Genomic DNA, 13,681 nt, shown 5'->3' on the forward strand with positions numbered 1-13,681 from the left:
AAGGAGCTCACTGCTAGATGGCCTAATGACTACCTTGTTACCATTCAGTAATGGATTCAGTGGGGTCCATAAATGTAAAATAGCTGTGGTTTGTCTAAGAGAGACTCAGGTGTTCACACCAGTCACTGAGTAGTAGAATAATCTGTAAGAGATGTCCCCAGCTTCACACAGGACATTCAGTTTCACCTGCTCCCATGGCCAGCTTATACAAGTCTAAACTAAAATTAAACTCAATAGCAGCCAGATGTTGTATTTGGTGCTCTGCTATCCTTGCATTCTCCTGCTTTCAAAGAGAGGTTTCCAAAAAGGTTGGTGCTAGCCTGGGAAAGCCATTTGCCTTACCCTGCCCCTGCCCCTGCAGCCAGTGGGAAGAGATGGGCTCCTTCAGCAGGCATTGCAAGGAGAAACCTCACCTAGCTGCTTTTAATTACGCCTAAAGAAGTCCAACAGAGGCAGCTTGCCCTTGGAGGCTGTGCAACCATTAATCTTTATGAATCTTGCCACCAGCGCTGTCCTCCCATACAGAGTTCATTCCTTCAAAGGCACCCAAGTGATACATTTTGATACATTTACACATCGCAAAAATAAACTGTTTGCAAGAGTGAAATCTAGATGTGATGGACTCAGGCAGTTTGGGGTTTTTTTCCAATATATTGATAATTTAGATATCAATTTTAGAAGACAAATTCCTTATTTTTCTTACAGAGGCACACAGTAGAGACCAGAAAATGTGGCTTTGATTTCTAAGTCTCCCTGACTTGCCCCAAGAGCTTTAAGCAATTTGCTTGTGTCATATCCCATCTTGCAGGTAGGGAGCTGATGTACAGAGTGGGGGGACTTTGCTGCAGGCAGTTCTGCCTCACCAAGGAAGATTGTTCATGCTTGGGGTCAGCAGCTGCCCCTGCAGCATCCACTGGTGTGTGACTGAGAGCTGCTGTTCAGTGCTGCTGTGACAGAAGTGCCCTGAGGTCTCACCTGTGGTTAAATCCAGTTTAAAGGCATTGGTGAAACCTGTTGATTCGTGGTGTTCTGGGCTTGCAAGTCTGTCAGGCTGTGTGTGGTTGGAGAGTTTTGTAGTTGTCCAGACAGAAGAATAGGCTTTCTTCCTACTTAGCTACCATACAGGAATTATGGTTGCTATCAGCAATGTGATTAAGCACTGCAGAAATTCATGAAAATCCTTACTTGGCTGTTGTGTGGGGATGGCAGTGATTACCTACCAAAAGGGAGGAAAAATACATTGCAAAAGCACCTTTCCATGGCTTTTCATCTTGAGTCCATAGCTCTTGTAGGAGGTACAGACATTCATTAACATCGAGTTAATCTTGTCCTCTCTCTGCCCCACAGCCTGTCCCTGCTCATTGCAAGCCCAAATAGATCATACCAGGTCCCCCACACCCGTACCAGAAAATGCAAGGTGGAAGGGCTGTGAAGTGCTAGGGAGAAATTTCCAATCAGAAGTGGTCAGTATGACAGAACCATCTTTGGTGCTGTTGTTTGGTTGTGAGGTTTTTTTAAAGGCGTGGATCCAATTTCAAATGAACTGGGAAGTCATCCCAAAGACTCTGTGCTTCTGTACCTGAGCTAGTGTGAACTCTTCCATGAAGTCTCCTTAGCCTGTTTCTTGTGCTCAGTGCTCTCACCTGAGTTTGTCTGCTTGCACACGTTCAGCTTTTGGATTGTCATTACCCCATGAGATAAACAGAATGTGCTCTAAGCTGGACCATGCAATATGAGCCCTCCAGCTCAGAATCAGTGTGGCTGCTGGCTTGCCTGAGATCTGAACTTCTTGCAGATGGTTTGTGGTTCCTGACTGTATAAATAGTGTGAAGCTGGCTAGAAGTGGGTGTGGTGCACAGGATATTCTCCCCCAACCCATAAAATGGCTTAAAGAAAAACTGCATTCAGGGAATGTAAGTGGAAACATCACCCTATGGCTCTGCCCAGCTTTCATGTTCCTAAAGCTGTGGAAAAAGTTTCCATTCATGGTAACAGGAATACGAGAGAACTAGGAAAAACTTGCAGGCCAGAGAAGCTATTTCGTTCATCCTCTGGATGGACTTTGTTAGAAGAGAATTTCAGATGTCAGCAGGAATTTGTGCTAGACAGGGGTAGTGTGGGTAGCTGTGTTCAGTGAGAAATAGGATAGCTGCTCTGGGCTTAGTAATTTGTGTTTAACTGGCACAATGCTAAAAAGTGAGGAATGAACTAGCTGATCTTCAATTCAAATGTGTGTCCTGGAAGTGCAAATACAAGCTGATCCACCATGGCTTGCTGAAGTCAAAGTTCCTAAAACTGATGAGTTTAGACAGGCATTCATGAACAATGTAGTCTGAAAAACCTATTAGTTTGTGCACAGAAGGGAAGCAACCCTCTTTTGGGAAAATTAAAAAATTACTGTTGTTGCTGCTGCTTTCAACGCACAATGTTTATTAGCACAGTCCCAGCCTTCCACGTAAGAGTTGGCTTCTGGGTGATCTCAGCATTTTAAGCACAAATAGTTATCTCTGTGAAGGTCCAGGCTTGTGCAGGGAAGATATCGTACAGCCTCGTGTTAATCTCTGCAGTTCAGAGAGCCCGGGAGAGAGCAGTGGCAGGACACAGGGTGTGACAAGCAGGACACTGACGGTGAGGGCTGCCGGTGTGGACTCTGGGCAGAGCTGTGAGCAGCATGGTTTGTCTTATCACAAAGTGCGGGATGTTCTAGATAGATCCCCCTCAGCAAGTGGGGGCAAATCTGAGCCCTCATTCCCCGGGGCAGAGCAGGGACTGGCCGTAGAGGACAGGCATGTCCCTTTTGTCCCCTCCACAGCCTCTCCAGGCTCTTGTTTTCAGGAATGTTTTTCAGCAGGGTGCACACATCTTTCACCTGCACTTGGCCTGTAACAAAATTAAGTTTTCTTTTGACGTTGGAAATTAAATCTGTTTGTAATGGGATCAGCTCCTGCAAGCATCCAAAATGTTTGGAAGTTTTCATCAAAAATTGGTGCAGGGCTACCAAAATGCAGTGCATTTTGCCAAGTACTGTAAGCCTCATGCCTTGTCTGGTCCATCATCCAAGCTGGCCATGTTCCTGGAGATATCATAAGCTGAGCTGCTGAGCAAAATCCTCCCTACAGGGCCCCTGGGATGCCCCTCTGTCCCTTGGACCTTGCTCCTTCCAAGTTTCATAAGCAGGGGGATTCAGAGACACTTTTGTGCTGAGGATAAGGAAGGGAAGGAGAAGGAAGCAGCAGCAAGAGAGGGGAGGAGGGAGTCCATAATTCATTTGAATTCATTCTCAGCAGGCAGTGTTCCCATGCAAGCACCTCTCTGACTTCCCCCCAAAGCACTGCGTGGGGGAGGATGGCAGGAGGGCTTGCACTCCCTTTGCTCCCCCCAAATGTTGAAGTGACTTTCTACTTCTGGCTTAGGCAGTTAATCAGGTAAGGGAAAACTACTGAGGACTCCAGGCACAATACCACTGTAATATCTTCATCAATTTCCCCTTTCCCCCTCTTCCCAAAAAATACTTGCCTGCAAGGGCCTGTACTGTTTTTCCCTTTGTTGGCACAGGAGCCATGGGTAAGGAGATGATGGTAGCAGCTCTTTTTGTGTCTGTATAACAACTCATGACTCTCTTACTCAGCTAATTAAAACCAAAACCCCTCTAGCTACCCTGAAAAATGTAAATAACATTTATTAAAACATTGTTCTGTGGTATAACCAGCACCCAAGTTACAGAAAGGCTGTTATGAAACAGGACTTTGCTTGTGAAGAAGTGGATAGCTGCAAATCAAGTGAATACCAGGCTTTCTTCATGAAAGCATTAATCTGGAGACAGAAGTGTGTATAATTAAAAATGCATGAAATTCAGAGGGCAAACAGCAGGCAGGGGCCAAAGCACTCTGAACACCTTTGCATTGTGCTTTGCCCATCTCTGGAGTTAGCACAGATATACAGAGTGTGGAATATGCAGTGAAACAAGATTTCTCCAAGGGCATTGTGTTCTTAGCACAAGGAGCAAGGTAACAGGAAGGCAAAACACATCAAAGCAGGAGAAAAAAGTTTTGATGAGACAAGAGAGTGTTCTTGAATCTCTGTCTAAATGCACAGTGCCTGTTCAAGAGCAGATCTGCTGTAATGTAAAATAAAGGGGAAAAAACCCATGAATGTGAAGCCAGGAATAAAGTCAAGTCCAATATTAGACACAGCTCCTGTGTATTCACATTTCTATCAAAATCCAAGCATATTTCATTCACAGAATGAACCAGAATGAACCCTTGATGCAAAAGTGAGTGAGTGAAACTCCTTACTTGCTCCTTGCACCTGATAAAGATGCTATGGAACAGACCTGATTTAATTCTTCAGCTGTGCCAATGCCAGACTAGCTTGAAAGAATTTTATCCAATTTTTGAGCACTCTAATCTGAATATATAAAACCTCTAAAGATAACTAAACTAAGACCTCTGGGATTGCAAGAGCATGTAAAACCAAGTGCATATTGTAGCCTTGCAAAGCAGACAGCATGAGCCATCCTAAATACCTGTTTCTTGAAATATGGAGGCATTTGGAGAAGTGCTTCTGCCTTAATGCAGAAACAAAACATTTCCCATTCACTAAAAGGTCCTGCCACCACTATTATAGTAGAGTTAGCAGGGCTTTAGAAACAATTCATAAAGGGTTTGTAAAAGTGCCAGATGAGAACGGATGTTTGAAAATGTATTTTCTTTGAATTGTGTAGGAGTTCATCTCATTCTGTAATCTCAGTTTAAGTTACTTGTCCCAAACAATCAGATCTACAGGCACAAATACCCCACTGAGTCAATGTTTGCCATCTTGCAAGCAGACTAGGATCAAAAATATCATTGTAGGCTTTGTTCAAACCAAAAATCACAGTTCCTCTCTTGTTTTAGTTTTGGGAGAAGATTCTGTCTCTGTGTCTAGTGAAAAACTTTGTTCCAAGATGTTGCTTTATGTCAGAATCCAGCCTTGTTTAGTACCCAGAATTTGCACAGCTAACATGGGTCCATACAGACTAAACTGCTCTTGGACCTACAAGCTGCACAGTCTGGAAGAAATTATCAGGTAGTAGTTACCAGTTTGATTTATTCTTTCTATCACTCTCACTTTCTGTCTCACCCTGGGCATCCTGTGTTGGTGAGCAGTATGAGACATGAAAGCTGACAGGTTTTTTTATGACCTTCTTACTAAGGTTCATCTGATACAATCTAGATCAGGTGTTTTTTATCCAGTCAGAGCAGCCTCCACTTCCTGAACAGAGAATAACTGGAGTATGTTTGGCTAGCTGTGCACTAGAGCCAGTCTGCACATCCAGGTACTGCTTCCTTCTGCCTTCCAAAAGCTAATCCCTGTTGCCTTTGGCCCCCAGATGTATTCATGCTGGTCAGAGACACCTCATAACCTGAGGACAAGGGATGCCAGCCCCAGCTTTCTGGTAAGAGACTAGATTAATTTCTTAGCTGGACACAGTGGTGCAGTTTATTTTCTCAGGACAGAAGACTCCACTCTGCTTCACACACCATGGGTAGCCCTGTGTCTTTTTGAGACATCTGTGTGGAATGGATGCTGTCTCTTGATGAACACTTTGGATGGCCCTTTGTTGTAAGATCACTTTATGGTACCTGTACATTGCAACTGGTTAATGCTGAGTGCTGAGGGGCTGTGACTGCTGTTCTGGGCATTATTGATCCTAGCTGAGAGAAACACGAGTTTTCCCACAACAGGTTATTGACTACCTCAAAGAAATTAGTTACTCTCATTTCCTGTTTAAGGAGAGGGAAGTGCCAGGAACACACATAGAACAGGTGAGTTTTATAAGCCCTTAGTGCCAGCAGAGAACTAGCACTGAAGGGAACATGTCATGCTTCCTCAAGAAGTTTTTGGATGTTTTCAAGTCTAAAGCAGCTGTCACACCCCACCACATCCAACTAATTCCTTAGCAGGGGTTTCCCCATTGATGGTAACAGGTTGCACTCCAGCCATTCAGTCTAAATTTCTCTGAGAAATGTAGTTAAGATGCTACAGCCAGCTACTCTCAGTGTTGTTGCAAGGGCTGTATGTGAATTTCACACACGCAGATGGTCTGCCAACCACTACAGTCTTGGTGAATGGAAAATGAGTAACTGCTATGATAACTACTGCCTCTAAATGGTCCTGGGTTGCTTAGAGAATGACTTTTCTGAAGCATGACTGCAGCTACCTGTTGGAGGGAAGTCTTGAGTCTTCCTCTGCCTTCAAAGTATTAAAAACAGTGGAGCAGGAAGCAGTGAGGATGGCAGATTGCATAAACCTAGCAGGGAGGGCTGCTGTTGCAGAGCAGAAACTGGCCAGCATGAAGACACACCAAAATACCTGGAAGGAAACAGCAGTGCAGGCATCACTGGGTCCTGCTGTCCCCAGAGGTGGGATGGAAGCAGAAGCCAGCACAGGAGCACCCCAGCCTCAAGGCAAGGAGTGTTGGGAGTCATGGCCATGGAGGGGACTGTCACAGCACACAGATTGCAAACCCACACCGTGTTTGCCAGAGCTCAGGGCTCTGCTGCTGTGGGCAGGGCACCTGTGCAGAGGGTTCTTAAGGAAAGGGGGCTGTGGCACTGACCTGTTTCACTCAGCCCCCAAGAAGCTGAGTGCCTGCACCAGGTACACATCCTGACATTTTAGTCTGTATAGGGATAGATAAATAGGTGCCACTGATTTGGAGTTGACTTCTGAGCTTAGCCATTGGTATCTCTTTCCCAGGACACCCTGAGAATGTTGTTTCCAGTGCCCCAGTCAGGATGTACATGCTGACTCAGTGTAAGGAGCATGCTGGGAGCCCATTTACCACAGCTTATAAAAGAGGCTTTAAGGGGCTGCTGCTGCCTTGAAGAATGGCACAAACAAAACCCCTCCTGTTTTGCAGACCTTCTATGAATGGCTACTTATTCTAATTTACCACAGGATGGGTTTTATAAGAGGGTGAGTTTGGCCTGAATGTGTAAGTGAGAAGCATTTGAACACTTACACACACAAGTGGGAAAGACCTGGACATTCCCACCTCACACACATCTGCTAGATGGGCACCCTTGCTCCTGAGGGTGGCAGCTGAGTCCCTCCTTGCCTTTTATGTGTGGCTGAATTGTTAGGTCTCTCTGTTTTGGAAGAGCTTGAGGGTCTAGAAGTAGAAGGAACGCTTTGCTGACCAGACCTGCAGTCTGGGGTCTGTCTGGGACTGTGGCTGGTACAAGGTGGCACAGAGGAAATTACCTGGGACCTCAAACTCTTTTGCTCACCATGAAGCAGTTAGTCCAAGCAGGAGGGATTTAGCCCCTGTTCAAACTCTTTTTTTTTTTTTACTACATGGTGTGAATGGGATGTTTGTGATTCCCCAATCCACTCTGAGTGGAATACTGAGCCCTGACACATGCAGGGCAAAGAAGGATCAGCACAAGAGGTCATTTCCAGAGCTATCCAGTTTTCCCACTTTCCTCCTACAGATAATGCAAATCAACCAGTAAATATTGCTCTTGCTTTTGAAACCTTGAGTTAGGACTGGTTCAACCACTGCTAAGGGTAGTCATCCTGACAAGAAAAGTCAGTCAGTTCAGCTATGGATAGAGATTTGTTTTGACAGCATGCTGAAAATAGCATCTCAGAAACCACACTGCTAGGTGGTTTTAGAAAGGCCAGTTTTTGAAATGTTTCTGACCAGCCAGCTTGCTACTCTGTAAATAGCAACCACTTTGTTTAGCTGTTTTTCAGAAAGTGCCCATGCCTGGAGGACAATGCCATCCCAGGGCACCTCCTCACAGCCTGGTCATCCCTGCAGGCTGTTCTTACTCAGCCAGTCCTGGGGATGCCTTCGCTCAAGGTGCCACTCTTGTGTGCCTCAGGGCACTGCTTCCCAAGCCCCCTGCTGCCCAGGTGAGCTCAGCCCAAGAGCATAAACAACGGCCTGAAGAGAGAAAAACAAGGAGGATGGGACTTCATAAGCTGAAGCTATAATTGGACAATTAACTCCAATATGCAAATGGACCAGAACTTATAAAAGTGTGAGACCCCATGACCGGTTGTCCATTTTGGGTTCATCTGGGGTGTAGCCCTGGCTGGGCTCTTGGGCTGCCCAAGGTGGATCTGTTGAAGGCTTCTAATAAATACCTACTTTATTCTTTAGCTCCATCTAGTCTCTGTTCTAGGACAGCCTCCACAAAGGCATCACTACTGACTGAGAAAGAGACAGAAAAGCTCAGATGTGGCTTTAACCAAAGTAACTTCTTTGGGAGGTAAAAGGCACGTGGGATAGAAGTCCTAAACTCTCCTGATTCAAAACCCATCCTTTCCTTTCTGACAGGCTTCGTACATTTTTCCTGGAGGTGGAAATAAGTTGCAAAACATTCTGAGGCTGCAGGGCAGTACCTTCTTGCATCCCATCCCCTCCCTTCTACATGCAAATAGAATAGGTCCTGGTGTCCTTGGTGATCTCTGCATCATGGGGACAGTGAAGACAGAGGAACTTTCCCGCTGGCCCTGAGATGTCTGTCAGATCACTCTGCCTGTGGAGCACAGGGGTCATGCTGCACACAGGCTTGTGGCTCAGGCTCTGCCACCTCTGCCCTGGGGGCAACATCTGGGTCCCTTGACTTCTCTGCATGCTGTAATTTGCAATCTGAACAGGCTATCAGATCTGAGGGACGTCACTAAGGTCACATGTGTGTCCTGGTTTGGGTTTATTTCTATTTCATCACTCTGTAGAGTTCACCCCCAACTCTGAACATCCATTATGGGACCCAACTTGTTTTTGGGGATCCCCGTGATCAATTTCTGCTAAAATTTTGCCTGAAGCTTGCCCATCCTGCTTCTGCCCTCCCCTTGTCTACATAGCTTTGTGAGTGAATACTTCCTCCTGGAAAGCATCTCACGTTTTCTTATCTTCTTTTCACTTTCAGGATGGGATGCCTCTGCCCTGAGGAAGGGGGATGTATCCTGCTGCCTCCTCCCTTTCTGCTGCATTCTCCCTGCCTGCTCTTTTCCTCCACCTGCCCTTGGCTTGTTTTTCAGAGGATGTTGAGTGTCAAATTTGGTTGATTTGTTGCAGTCCAATTAACTGATTCAATCCAATTAAGCTATCTGAAGTTATCTCTGTAATGTGGTGGCTTTGTTAGTCAACTCCATTCCCTCCTACCCTTGCAAAAATTTTTGCCTCCAGCTCCTCCCTCCAGATTTTGGCAGTAGATTTCCACTTGGTTCTTGGCTGCTTGATCAAAGCTTGTGATCCTGACTGCAGATTCTGCAGATTTCCTGCAAGGACCAGCTCCTCCAGCTGCCTCCTTTGCTTGATTAGTCAAGTCTGCCCACAGCTCCTCTTCCTCACCAGAAGACTTGCAGTTACAGCATCTGCCTTTGGCAGCTTGGCAAGAAGGTCAGCAATGCTTTTTCTCCTCATGAGACTTGTACCTGAGTCTGGAGAGGTATCACTATCCTCTGCCTTGTCTGGCTCACTGAAAACTGCCCACAGAGATGTGTTTTCCATAGTTTCTTTGGCTTTCTGCAGTCAAAGTCTGAAATCTGAAATTCTGTCACCTCCTCAAAGTGTCTTTTTTCCTTTCATTCTGCCTGCTGGTACTGTAGATTAAGTAGTGTCACTGAGGACAAGCCTTTCTGAAGAAAGAATGGGTGATGCTTTAGCCTGGAAAGAACTGCCTCAGGTTTCTTGGTTTTATTTAGCAGAGTACCTTACCCCTGTAAGAAAACCCTTCCTGGCAGGTCCTCTTGCCCCCCATGCTGGCTGCTCCCAGCAGAGGATTTCAGGCATCAGACATTTCAGAGAAAAACCAATTTGCTTCCCTAAGAGTTTCCATTCCCAAGCATTTCTATTTACCTTCTTGATTCCTGTTGAGGAAGAGGTCAAGATGAAAAGCCTGTCACACCAGAGCATGGCTTCCTGCACACGATGGATGCTCTCCCAAATACCTAGCCTTGCTTTTCATCTTCTCTCAGCCAGCTGTGTCTGTGTCCAGGGCCATGCAGTAGAAAACAGGATTAAGGAGATGGATGTACCTGGTCAGGAGTCTTAGGTTCAGTAAGAAACTTCAAAGAGCAAATTCTGTCCCCTGACTGATCCCACCTGAGACTAAGCCTACACAACACCCTCCAAAGGAGTTATCAGCTTCCTCTTCCCTAAAGATTACTCTGAAATCATCAGTATAAAATCTGCTGGGAAATCTGCAGTATAAAATCCCCCACACTGCTGGGAAAGACGGGGGTCTCTGTTCAGAGGAGAAATCTATTTTAGGTTTCCAAACATGGTCTCCATTTTCAGAACTGCCCCAAATGACAGGATGAGGGGGGATAACTTTATTGGCAGGAAACAGCCTGGCAGGCAGAGAGGGCTGATCTTCTTAATGGTGTCTTCAAATCGCCTTAATATAAATCCCCATAGAATAGTCTTACTGGCTTTAATAGGTATGAAAGCAATAGTGCTGCAAAGAAACCAGCAGTGCTTGAGAAGCTGCATTAAAGGTGTTTAACCAGTAATAAAAAATGGTCATTTTGCTATAGAATTTGAGGAATCCTTAAGAATTTAAGAGAATTATCTTCCTCTTAAGGAATTTGAAATGTCAATTAAAAATGTTTCAGAAAGGTTATTATTCTCTGTTAAGCCCTAATGGATTTCTTAGGCTGGGCTATAAATGATCTGCCTTGCTCCTAGGAGTAAGCCAGTTCAGGTTCCTGTCTCTCTGAGCCTCGTAGCTTGAGTGCTTCATTCTGGAAGCATGAATATCATAATATCAATTTTGATTATCATCAGGCTTTGCTGTCATTTTTTGTAGCCATCTGTTATTTGGCCTAAAACCTAAAATGGTGAAAATCCCATTTCTTTATTAAACTGCTTTCTCACAACTACCAGTTTTCAAAGCATTTGCACCTTCAAAAAATTAACACGCTGCTACTTACATGGGCAACTGGTGAAAGCAGAACTAAAGAACTCATTTGTTGATGGCACCCCACTCTGAAATTGTACTCCTTAGCAAAACCTTATTTACAACTCTATGTCAATCAGCACTTTTTTTTCCCTTAAAGAATTCCTGGTAAATATTTTCAAAATATTTTGGCCAATCATTAAGCCAAGAGAGAAAATTTTAAAATTACTCAAGTTACAAAAAAGCATTTGACAGTTTGAGGAGCACTGAGCAGTTCCTTAAAGTAGAAACAGCTGTCTGCGTTTTGTCTTGACAGCTGCTCTTCACCTAAAAACAAGTATCCTATTTGTGTTTACTTATTCATTAATATTGAAAAATAACACAATAGGATCAGATGTCTTGGCTGGCAAATGCCTTCCTTTTTCTCTCTTAGCACCTCTGCCTCAGCCTTGATGATACATGTATGTTTTGTGTTTTAAAAACACTCATGGTTCACTTTATTATTACACAATTGACATAAACTAGCTTTCCAGATAAAATAATTAAGAGTCCAGGCAGGGAAGGTACCAGTTTAACTGGAGCACTGCAACAGTCCAGTTAGTTTTCCACATGCATTCTTAAAGTAAATGTTTTTCAGAACTGATCTGGATGAGGATAAATCCTCTGGTCTAAAGCTCATATTCAAGGTCACCTGGGATCTCTGTGAAATCCCATATTCCTCCTTTATACCAAGCCCTGAGTGGAAAGGAAGATGCTTAATTTTTAAAAAAACAACCTTGTGAAATGAGGCTTTACCTGTAATGTAAAGATGCGGCCATTGTTTCAGATATCTGCATTTTTAAATTAAACTCTCCAAGTTTGTCCCAAGCTAGGGGCTATTTTCCATCACCCTCTTTCCAAACAGCGAGGTCAGACAAGGTGTCCCTCTGATGCTGTGGACAGCACACAGGACTTGCTCAAGGGGAAGGGGCTAGGGGAACATTGATGAAAGCTCATTAGGTATTTGAGTGCCTTTTATTTTTTTGCAAGCTGGCTATCAGCCAAAAATGAAAACTCAAACCACGGTGGAGTTACAGCATAGCCCTGAAATGTCATCAGCAAACACTTCAGGGGAAACAGAGATGTTTCAGAAATGAAGGCTGGACTATGTTTTTCATTTCTGTGTTGCCATTTGGAATCCTGTGGATAGAAGGTTTTTTTCCTCTCAGAGGACAGGAATGATGGAGCTGTTCACAGGCTGGAGCAGCACTGAATTTGGAAACTCAAATCCTCCCCAGGTTACAGCAACACCTGTCCTCATGAGAGTTGGAGTGGAAGGGCACAGAGCTGTGAAATAAATACCAGAGAAGTTGTCCTGATGCTGGTTTGTTTGCAATCAAAGCCCACCCTGAGATGTTCTGTGAACGTTCAGCATGGTGGTGATGAGGGCAGCAACTGATTGGCACTGAGAGATCCATTTTGTTCCATTGGGTTCTGCTTGATGTCTTAGGGAATTCTCCTTGGAAATGTCATTTCATTGTCACTTAGGGATTTAAATGCTATACTAGGTGGTGCTGGACTAAAATGAATGTCACCAAGGGGCCTTGACAAGTGTGCTAGAATAAAGAAATGGGGAAATAATGGGAGAAAATCTGGGAGAATCACTCCCTCCAACCAAAAAGAAAGAGGCAGATGAAATCAGACACATTATATGTGAACAAAAGTTGCCAAAAGTGCTGGTGGAGTTCCCTAGATCAGTTAAAAGCAGTAAAATTATAGAAATATTTTGAGAAATTATTCAGCATTTGGTCTGTGGCTCATAAGCTGGATATGATTTGGTTTAGCTGTGTCTGGAAGGAAGCAGAGGCAGCACTCTATGATCCTTCAAAAGGACCCCCCCAAAACTCAAATGGCAGCCTGGAGGGTTCCTTGGGAGGTGTTCTCCTGTGCTTTGTGCCCAGACTGACTGGTTTGGCAGCACTGAGGAAGGAGGTGCTTGTAGATCTTCTCTACAAGCAAGCAGAGAAGATGTAAGATCCTCAGACTAAGGTAAGGAAAAGTAGCTTGTCCCATTCCCTGAAAATTCCCAGGTCTTAGCTAGTGCTGTTGATGGAAGCAAAAGGATAATTTCAGCAAAAGTTCTTGGTGAGTTGTTAATTCTGTGCCTAAATCAGGATTAGTCTGAAAAGGTCACTAACATGAAAAAAACCAAACCCAACAATTATTTTAGAAATATTCATTGGCATTATTTCAGTGTTTTAGAGTATTCAGCAACACCTGCATGTGGTGCCAGAGCTGCCGTTGATTCTGTGGGAAACTTTTAAACTTTTAAGTAGTTCAAAAGAAGGGAATCCATATTTGGGCTGGGTTTGAGTGCCAGCCCGGGCGGGAGTAGCTCGCAGCTTTATTGCAGTCACAGGCTGTAATGGTGCTCAGTCATAACTCCTTAGGTGTTACCTTGTATATCACACGCTAATCCGTCTGACACAGTTCTCAAAGAAAATCTATTTCAACATAACCTGCCGGCCGCCTCGTGGAGCAGCTCTTCCAAAATTGCACAAAAGAGCGTGAACCCAAAGGCTGCGATGACGCCGCTTTTCAATTCACCCATTGTGACGCTGCGGGAAAAATTGCACAAGCCACTGATGACTTTTAAAGCGCTTTAGAAAACGAACTTTAAAAATTAACCCGGAGCGGAAAAAAAAACCCCTTCCCTGTTCCCTGCGGGGCTCGGTGCGGCGGCCGCAAACGCCGCTAAGCGCGGCGGGGACGGCACGGCGTGTCACCCGTGTGTCACCCGC

This window comes from Passer domesticus, chromosome 5 (genome assembly GCF_036417665.1).
Source record: "Passer domesticus isolate bPasDom1 chromosome 5, bPasDom1.hap1, whole genome shotgun sequence".
Taxonomy (NCBI): Eukaryota; Metazoa; Chordata; class Aves; order Passeriformes; family Passeridae; genus Passer; species Passer domesticus.